Raw genomic sequence first — 10,623 nt, forward strand, 5'->3', positions numbered from 1 at the left:
TCAGGTGCTCCTGACATGACTGCAAACTCTAGATGCCATCCTGAACAACAGCTTCACAAGGGGGCTCTAGCCTGAATAAGAATTTACTTAGGAAGTTTAATCAAAACCAACCCTCATGTAATCAGGGGTATCATCAAAAGCAGCCCTGCTTCCCGCCCGCCCCCCACCCCCCGCCCGTCTGTGGGCCAGTGTTGTGTGTGTGAGAGTGGGTGGGGCCCTGGGTCTGTAGGATCTTTTGTCAGCCTGTGAGGCTCCCAAATGGGAAATGTCCCCACAAGGAACCCAGGCCCCCAGGAAGGGCATGGCTGAGTACCCCTTGTCCCTGGGATCCCCCAATTTGGAGTTGACAGCATTCAACTTGCCTGTGTCTTTGTGCTCATGCTAGGAGAATGGGCTTTCTGGACAAAGGTATAGCCTACCTTTTTCTCAGATGTCTTGCAGTCAAGTTAACTCATTTCTTTGTTTTTCATTGGGAAAATTTCCAAACACACACAAAAGCAGATGCAGTCAACATCTAGGTACCATCCGCTTCATGGTACCTCTCTATGCTTCAGCAACTCTCTACACTTTGCATACTTCTTCTCTCCATCCTTCTCTGCCTTTAATGTTTTTTGTGTGGTGTTATAAAGCAAATCTCAGGAGTCATGTCTTTCACTTCTAGATTCCTCGGTATGCACCTGAAAAAACAGAGAGACAGTTTCTTACACAATCACAAAGTCATGAGACTGAGCCCCCCATTGGGCTCCAGGCTCAGTGGGGAGTCTGCTTGAGATTCTTGCTCTCTATCTTCCACTCCCTCCCTCATGTGCTCATTCTCTAAAATAAATAAACAAATCTTTAAAAAAAATTAGTCTGGCTGGTTATTGCACTCACCAAAATTAAAATTTTCCCAATATTCAGTTGGTTTATACAAATGAAGTTCCAAACAAGGTCCACCCACTGTATTTATTAATATCTCTTAAATGTTTTTAAGAGTCTTTAAAAAATGCCACAGTTTCCTTTCCTCCCTCCCCCAATCTTCATGACACTGCTTTGAATTTAACACATTTCAGCAAATATTTGTTGAGTGAAATATTTATTGAGTGCCTGACTTTACTCTATACCAGGCGCTGCCCTAAATGTTTTATTGTTATTATTAACAATAACAGTGGCTACCCTTTCTGGAGTGTTACTGTGTCAAGCTTTGTGTTAGCGTTTTGTCTATTTGGTGCCCAAATCCCCTGAGATAGATTTTATTGTCTCTATTTTCTTTTTTTTTTTTTTATAGCTGGAGTTGAGGAAGCCAGTGAAGCAAGTAACCTGCCCAAGGTCACACTAGCAAGCAGCAGAATTGGGTTTTAAACCAAGTACTGACGGCTAGAGAGTTATCCTTTTCTCTGCTTTCTGTGATGCACAGAGAGACCACATCCTCAGCCGGAAGGAACTGGGGAAGATGCTTGTGGAAGGGGCTGATGACGGGCTCCCCAGGGCCAGGATGAAAGATGATGCCTTTACCATGATTTGCTGGAATAAATGCTGCTTCCCCAGACCATGTGAAATGGGGCATAAATAAGGGAAAATGAGATGGGAAAAGTGAGATACTGAACTCAGTTTATCTCAGTGTGACCATCTATATGTATATGGCTATTTGTTTTATTCAGGGTCACATGGAAACTGGGAGTTGGGGCGTGGGTCAGAATACAGAGCAAATACAACAAAGTTCACTCTAAATCAGCCAGACTCTGAGCTGCAAAGGACAGAAACCCAACTGTAATGGGCTTAAGCCAAAATGATTGCTTGGCTCTGTTAAGTGAAAAGTTGGGGAGGGGTGCATAGCTTCAGGCATAGCCAGGTCCAGAGGACCAACAAAGTGAGCATCATCATATACTAAGCACCAAAGCAAACTCTTTACAGTGATCCTCATATCATCTTCCCAAACAAGCATCAGCTGGCGCTTTCCCATTCTGCAGCTGAAGAGTTGAGGGTCAGGGAGATAAGTGACTTTCCCAAGGTCAATGCAACTAGCAAGTGGTAGAACCAGGACTTGAACCCAGTTAGGTCTGGAATTTGTCTGATTCCAAGGCTGGACCTTTTGCCACTAGGCCCTGGCTCCCTGACTTACGGAAGTTCCTATGACTGCTAGAGGCACTATTAAAGCCCGTGGCAAGTCCTGCTTAACAGATCTGCATGGTGACCACGAGCAGCTGTCTCCTAATCCAGCTTCCCATGCCCCCAACTGTGGAAAGCCAGCATTCTAATGCCAGTCATTCCTAATCTCTGCTAACCATGGTACTTTTCTTTATTCTTTAGGAACATTATGTTCTGGGGGATGCAAGAGGGCTTATAGTTTGCCCACCTTCATCTGCTGATATGTCTACAAATATTTTTTGAGCACCTACTGTGTACCAGGTACCTTTGCTGAGTGCTTTCTGTGTTGTATCTCAGATTAGCCCCCATAAGGTGTCAATCACTGTTGCCCCCTCCTTCAGATGAGACAGCCAAGTGGGGAAACTTGTCCAAGGTTGCATGGCTAGGAAATAGCAGAACCGCAGTTTGAACCTAGGTGGTCTGCCTCCAGAGCCTGTGTCTTTTGCTCAAAGAGCTGACAATCTAGTGATAAAGATGAAAGACAGTTGTGAGGGGGAAACATTCATCAGTAGTGGGGTGGTGTGCACTCTGTCATGCTGTGCAGTAGTTAAAACAGAGTGTGTGGGTACTGACGTGCAGATGGATCTCCTAGGGATGCCTTTGGTGAAAAATCAAGTTGCAGAACAATATACACAGTAGGATACCACTTATGCAAAACAAAATACCCTAGTCTCAATGCATTGAAACACTTCTGTGGAAAAAACACACCACACAGTGGCACTGGTTGTCAAGAGGAGTTAGGATCTACCTGCAGTGTTTTCACTTTTTACAAGGAAAATGTGTTCATAATCTAGAAAGGACATCAATATTATAGCATATTATATATGCTAAGAGGGAGGGAGAACCCAGCGCACTATGGGTGCCCAATATAGTTAGGAGGAGATGGTAATCGGGGAAGACTTCCCGGAGGAAAGCACTCTTGCTTCCTGGCGGAGGAGAGACTGAGTTGAGTTTTGAAGACTGAGTAGGTCTCATCACATAGAAAGGTGGACAAAAAGTGTTCTAAGCAATAGGAGCAGTATGTGCGAAGGCCCAGATGGGAGATTGAACACGACGTCAGAAAGGACCAGGCCAGCCCTTCCTAAAGCATATCACCAGGGATGAGGATTAAAAATGGAGATTTCTGTGGCACCTGGGTGACTCAGTTGGTTGAGTGCCTGCCTTGGACTCAGGCTGTGGTCTCGGGGTTCTGGGATAGAGCTCCACATGGTTGGAGGTCCCTGCTCAGTGGGGAGTCTGCTTGTCCCTCTGCCCCTCTTCCCCACTCACCCTCTCTCTCTCCCCCAATAAATAAATGAATAAATAAAATCTTTAAAAAAATAAAGTAAAAATGTAGATTTCCAGACCTCACTACAGACTCTATAGAGGCAGGCCTGGGAATCCACATTTTATTTTATTTTTTAAAAGATTTTATTTATTCTTGAGAGAGATGGAGATTTCTACCCAGAAATGGAATTTCTTTTTTAAAGATTTTATTTATTCATTCATGAGAGACACAGATTGAGAGAGGCAGAGACACAGGCAGAGGGAGAAGCAGGCCCCATGCAGGGAGTCCAACTCAGGACTCGATCCTGGGGCTCCAGGACCACACCCTGGGCTGAAGGCAGGCGCCAAACCACTGAGCCACCCAGGGATCCCCCTGGAATTGTTTATTATATGATAATTCTATGTTAAATTTTTTGAGGAGCTGCCAAACTGTTTTCCACAGAGGTTGTACCATTTTCCATTCCCGTCAGCACTATTGGATGCTCCCAACTCTCCACATCCTCTCCAACACTCGTTTTTGATTACAGTCATCCTACTGTGTAGGAAGTGATACCTCATTGCGGTTTTGATTCGCATTTCCTAGTGGCTAAATGATGCCGAGCATCTTTTCATGAGCTTACTGGACATTTGTATATTTTTTCTGGAGAAATGTCTAGCTTTATCCCAGTACCACACTGCTTTTACTATAGCTTTGTAGTAAAATTTAGAATCAGTAAGTGTGAGTCCTCCAACTTGGTACTTTTTAAGATTGTTTTTGGCTATTCTGGGTCCCTCATGTTTCCATATGAATTTTAGGGTCAGCTTGTCAATTTCTGAAGAGAAGCCAGCTTTGAGTTTGTAGGAATCACATTGAGTTTGCAGACAGTTTCAGGGAATATTTCCCGTGAACATAGAATGTCTTTCCACTTTGGCTTTCCATTTCTTTCAATGTGTTTTACACTTTTGTTAAATGTACCCCTGGGAAAAAAAAATGTACTCCTGGTGTTTTATTCTTTATGATGTTATTGTTAAGTGGAATTGTTTTTTCTTAATTTCCTTTTCGGGGCAGCCCGGGTGGCTTAGGGGTTGAGCGCCTGCCTTCGGCCCAGGGTGTGATCCTGGAGACCCGGGATCGGGTCCCACGTGGGGCTCCCTGCATGGAGTCTGCTTCTCTCTCTGCCTGTGCCTCTGCCTCTCTCTCTCTCTGTCTAATGAATAAATAAATAAAATCTTTAAAAAAAGTTTCCTTTTCGCTCTTTCCATGACAGTGTGTAGAAGTACAACTGACTTTTGCATATTAAAAAAAAAAAAAGTCAGTGTGCCTAAAGAGTCTTTAAAATGCTGATTCTGGGCAGCCCCGATGGCTCATCGGTTTAGCACCACCTTCGGCCCAGGGTGTGATCCTGGAGACCCGGGATCAAGTCCCACGCCGGGCTCCCTGCATGGAGCCTGCTTCTCCCTCTGCCTGTGTCTCTGCTTCTCTCTCTCTGTGTGTCTCTCATGAATGAATAAATAAAATCTTTAAAAAAAAATTCCATTTCTGGGTAGATACCCAAAAGAATTGAGAGTAAGGACTTGAATGGATATTTGCACACCCATGTTCACAGCAGCGTTAGTCACAGTAGCCAAGAGGTGGCAGCAACTCAAATACCCATCAATGGATGAGTGGATAAATATGTGGTACAGCCAGCCATGCAGTGGAATAAAAAGAAAGTACCAATACAGGCTACAACATGGATGGACCTTGACAACATTGTGATAGATGGAAGAGGCCAGACACAAAAAGTCACGTGTTGTATGGTTCCATTTATATGAAATGTCTGCAACCGCAAATCCATAAGCTCAGAAGGTAGATTAATGGTAGCCCAAGGCTGGGAGGTGCTGGGGGAAGTGGGGAGTGACCTCCAAGGTGATGAGGATGTTCTGAAATTACACAGTGGTGATAGCTGTGCAGCTCTCTGAATATACTAAACACCACAAAACTGTATACTTTAAAAGGGTGTGTGAGGCTGCCTTAGTCGGTTAAGTGTTGGACTCTTGGTTTGGCTCAGGTGGTGATCTCAGGGTCCTGAGATGAAGCCCAGGCATTAGGCTCTGAGCTGAGTGTGGAGCCTCCTTAAGATTCTTTCTCTCTCCTCCCCCTTTGCCCCTCCACCCAGCCTCTCCCCGGCTTGTGCACTCTCTCTTTTTAATTTTTTTATTTTTAAAGATTTTATTTATTTATTCATGATAGACGTAGAGAAAGAGAGAGAGGCAGAGACACAGGCAGAGGGAGATGCAGGCTCCATTCCAGGAGCTGGACGCGGGACTTGATCCCCGGACTCCAGGATTGTGCCCCAGGCCAAAGGCAGGCGCCAAACCACTGAGCCACCCAGGGATCCCCTCTTTTATTTTTTTAAAAAGATTTTATTTATTAAATCTTAAATATGAGAGACACACAGAGAGAGGCAGAGTCATAGAGGGAGAAGCAGGCTCCCTGATGTGGGACATGATCCCAGGACCCTGGGATCACGTCCTGAGCCAAAAGCAGACACTCAACTACTGAGCCACCCGGGTACCCCACATTCTCTCTTTTAAATAAATAAATAAATAAATAAATAAATAAATAAATAAATAAATAAATAAATTGGTATGTGGATTCTGTCTCCATAAAGCTGTAGGGGTTTTTTTTCTTTTTAAGTGCCTATGAACCAATGGGAGAAAAGGGTGTGGAACTCAAGGCTAGGATAGAGATTGGGGAGGGGGGGTTCTTCACCTGGAGGTTAGAGATGTCTGGGGATGTAGGAAGAGGAACCCTGGCACGAGGAAGTCTCATGGCCATGGTGTCGGGGTTGCGTGTGCACCCCTCTAGGTTACACTGTGTCTCGGTGGGGTCTCCCACTCTGGCGAGGTGCGGAGGCTCCGGGCAGGTGGGACTTTCATTCCACCGAAGCTAGAGGACCGTGGGAAGATACCTGACTTGAGATCTCCGCTCTGATACCTGGAAACCCTTCAATTCAATGCCATCATTTTAAGTAGGAGGAAACTGGGGTCCAGAGAGAGGAAGGAACTTGCCGAAGGCTACGAGGCAGTTAGTGGCTGAATTGGGGCCCCTGCACCACCGTACCCCAGCGTGCCCTTCCTGAGTATGCTCTCTGTATTGAGTTTTCTACCGTGACACCCCCATGACCCACTGATACCGTGAGGGGGTTTGCCATGGTTTTGTTTGAGCTGCTGTTGGTCCCCGAGTGGCGATTCAGTGCGAGTCCCTGGGGGGGTGGAAATAATAAAAAGTTGCCATTTAGTTATGGAGGCCATTTGATGAGACACTTTCCATGCTTTTTCTCAGCTCTCTCCACAATCTTGTGAGGTAGGTTTTGGTATTTCTAGCTCTCTGTCACAGTTGGGGAAATTGAGGCTCAGAGCGGTCAGGCCTGTTTTTCAAGCTCACACAACTGGAAGTGGCGGAGCTGGGCTTTTCATCCAGGCTTTCCTTCAGCATGCTGGGTGTTTCCCATGAAGGTGGCCCAGGTTGGGAAGAATGGTTAGACTCCATTACATTGTTCGCCATCTAAATGTGTTTAATAAATCAAAAATCTTTCCCCAGAACCATAAATAACAGATAACGTGATGCCATGCAGAAAGCTCAGGATGTGGGTCAGAAGAGCTCATCCCAGTTTTTCCATTGACTGCCTGTATGACCTTGGGTTAATTCCTCTCCCTCTCTGAGTCTCAGCTTTCTTGGAGAAGACTTTCAAACCTAGATGAACTTGAGAATCAGCAGACCTAATTTTATTTTATTTTTTTAAGATTTTATTTATTTATTCATGAGAGACACAGAGAGAGAGAGAGAGAGAAGCAGAGAGAGAGAGAGAGAGAGAGAGGCAGAGACAGGCAGAGGGAGAAGCAGGCTCCATGCAGGGAGCCCGGTGTGGAACTGGATCCCAGGTCTCCAGGATCACACCCTGGGCTGAAGGCAGGTGCTAAACTGCTGAGCCACCCGGGCTGCCCTCAGACCTAATTTTAAAATGTTCCATACTGGGACTCCTGGCTGACTCAGTTGGTAGAGCATGTGACTCTTGATCTGGGGGTTGTAAATTCGAGTCCCAAGTTGGATGTAGAAATTAAAGTTAAAAAAAATAAAAATAGGGGTGTCTGGGTGGTTCACTGGGTTGAGCATAAGCCTTCAGCTCAGATTGTGATCCTGGGGTCCTGGATCCATTAGGCTCCCTGCTCAGCAGGGGTGTCTGCTTCTTTTCCCTCTGCTCCTCACCCCACTCATGCTTTCTTTCACTCTATCTCTCAAATAAATAAATAAAGTTTTTAAAAAGTTAAAATGTTCTATACGATGGCAAGGATAAATCTGTAAAACATGTTGCTCAACAAGAAAAGCAAACACAAATAAGTTCATGCACTATAATTTCATTCAAGTCAAGTCCCCAACTAGGCAAAAACTAGTGTTAGAAGTCAGAGGGGTGAGTGTAACCTCTGGGGGAAGAGGGAGGGTGGTGTGATCTGGAAGGGAGTAAAGGAGATTTTGGGGGGTGGGCAATGTTCTATTTGTTGACTTGAGCTGGCCACATGGGTATATTCACTTCATGAAAACTACTTGAGCTATATAAATTACTTTTTGTCCAATTTTCAGGATGTGTTAAACATCACAATAAAAAAGTTAAAACCCTCAAAACTTCCTGAGTAATATTCCAGAAATCACTCTAAAATTTGTGGGTTTTGGGCAGCCCCGGTGGCGCAGCGGTTTAGTGCCGCCTGTAGCCCAGGGAGTGATCCTGGAGACCCTGGATCAAGTCCCACGTCAGGCTCTCTGCATGGTGCCTGTTTCTCCCTCTGCCTGTGTCTCTGCCTCCCTCTCTCTCTCTATGTGTGTCTCTATGAATACATAAATAAAGTCTTTAAAAAAAAATAAAATAAAATTTGTGGTTTGTTTTTTTTTTTTTTCAGATTCTGCAGGTGACTCCCATAGAACCACTAGGAATTGTTTTGGAGATAAAACATATAATTTTATGACCTACGCTGTGATTTTATTTAAAACAGTATTTTTCAAGTTCTGCACACCTTTTTTTTTTTTTTTTTTGTCCCACCAGGGGACCCTGGTCCAATCAAATGGCATTTAATACTTAGAAACAGCATTTCCCAGGAGTAACTTTGTATTATAGTTTTATCTCTTCACCAGCTGAAAGACATTTGGATTGTTTCCAGTTTATGTGATTATAAAGCTGTTACAAACAGTTATGTACAGATTTTTGTGTGCACATGAATTTTCATCTCACTTGGTAAATAAATACTTAGAAATGGGATTGCTGGTTTTTAAAAAAATTTTTTAAAGATTTTATTTATTTATTCATGAGAAACACAGAGAGAGAGAGAGAGAGAGGCAGAGACACAGGCAGAGGGAGAAGCAGGCTCCATGCAGGGAGTCCGACGTGGGACTCAATCCCGGGTCTCCAGGATCACGCCCTGGGCCGAAGGCAGGCGCTAAACCGCCGAGCCACCCAGGCTGCCCAATTGCTGGGTTTTATTGTAAATATGTGTTTAACTTTATAAGCAATTGTGAAACTACATTCTGCAGTGGCCGCATATTTTGCACTTCCACCAGTGATATATGAGAATTTGGTTGCTCCATATCCTCATCAGTACTAAGAATTGCCAGCTTTATGTTTCTTAAAGATTTATTTATTTATTTGAGGGATAGAGAGAGAGGGAGAAAGAAAAAGAGAGCAAGCTAGAGTGGGGGGGAGGGGCAGAGGGCGAGGGAGAAGCAGACTCCCCTCTGAGCAGGGAGCCTGATGTGGGGCTCAATCCCAGGACCCCGGGATAGTGACCTGAGCTGAAGGGAGACGCTTAACAGACTGAGCCACCCAGGCACTGCTTTATCTTTCAATTTTAGCCATTCTAATAAGTGTGTAGTAGTATCTCATTATGGTTTTTTTAAAGATTTTATTTATTTATTCATGAGAGAGAGAGAGAGAGAGAGGCAGAGACATAAGCAGAGGGAGAAGCAGACTCCCCACAAGGAGCTCGAAGTGGGACTTGATCCCATGATCCTTAGGATCATGACCTAAGCCAAAGGCAGATGTTTCCACCGAGCCACCCAGGCATCATTCATTATAGTTTTAATTTGCATTTCCCTAATGACTAATGATGAACATCTTTTCACATGCTTCTTTGCCATTCATGTATCTTATTTGGTGAAGTGTCTCTTCCAGTCTTTTTTTTTAAGATTTATTTATTTATTCAGAGCGAGAGAGAGAGAGAGAGACAGAGACAGAGACACAGGCAAAGGGAGAGGGAGAAGCAGGCTCCATGCAGGAAGCCTGACCTAGGACTCGATCCCGGGTCTCCAGGATCACACCCTGGGCTGCAGGTGGCGCTAAACCACCACACCACCGGGGCTGCCCATCTTCCAGTCTTTTGTCCATTTTAACATTGGGTTGTTTTCTTGCTATTGAATTTTGCAAATATTTATTTTTACTTTTATTTTTTGCAAATATTTTATATATGTTGGATACTAGTGACATCAGATATAGGATATGTAAATAGTATCTTACATTGTGTGGCTTGTTTTTTCATTTTCTTAATAATGTCTTTCGAAATGCAGTTCTTAATTTCAATAAGGCCCAATTTAACCATTTTTTTTTCTTGTATAGATTGTGTTTTTGGTGTCATGTCTAAGAACTCTTTGAGAGACAGGAATTTTTTTTTTTTGAAAAAATATGGAATGCTTCATGAATTTGCGTGTCATACTTGCGCAGGGGCCATGCTAATCTCTGTATCGTTCCAATTTTGGTATATGTGCTGCCGAAGCGAGCACGAGAGACAGGAATTTTTGACATGGTCCTGCTGCTGACTGGCAGTGTGATTTTTAGCAAGCCACTTCTCTCTGGGCTTCTTTATCTTCAGCTTACAATGAAATGATTGCAGTAAGGGTTCTGTAAGAGCCTGTCCAGTTCTGCTATTCTAAGTCTAAATAGCAGCCTAAGACTAATCACATGGAGGATCCTATAAGAATAACTATAACTCCATTTTCTGAGCATTTCACAAGGGCTAGGCACAGAAGCAGGGGCCTATGCATTATTTCATTGTCACTTATTCCCATGGGAAGTAAATGGTGTTATTAGTCACATTTCAAGGAGGAAGTCCCTGAGCCCAAGAGAGGTCAAGTCACTTGTTCAAGTGGTCAGGTCCACTTGACAGCCACCTGGTCAGAGCAGAGTTGGGACTCAAGCACCACCAGTCTAAATGGCCGTGGTCGTG

The 10,623-nt window shown here is 44.2% G+C and overlaps 1 non-coding gene across 1 annotated transcript; it reads right to left on the bottom strand.

Moving 5' to 3' along the window:
- Positions 1 to 10,076: 10,076 nt before the first annotated feature.
- On the bottom strand, positions 10,077 to 10,180 carry LOC140632846 (U6 spliceosomal RNA). Its single transcript, XR_012030514.1, has one exon. It is a non-coding gene; the product is annotated as a U6 spliceosomal RNA (small nuclear RNA).
- Between the last annotated feature and the right edge of the window lie 443 nt (positions 10,181 to 10,623).

This window comes from Canis lupus, chromosome 4 (assembly GCF_048164855.1).
Source record: "Canis lupus baileyi chromosome 4, mCanLup2.hap1, whole genome shotgun sequence".
NCBI classification, from domain to species: domain Eukaryota; kingdom Metazoa; phylum Chordata; class Mammalia; order Carnivora; family Canidae; genus Canis; species Canis lupus.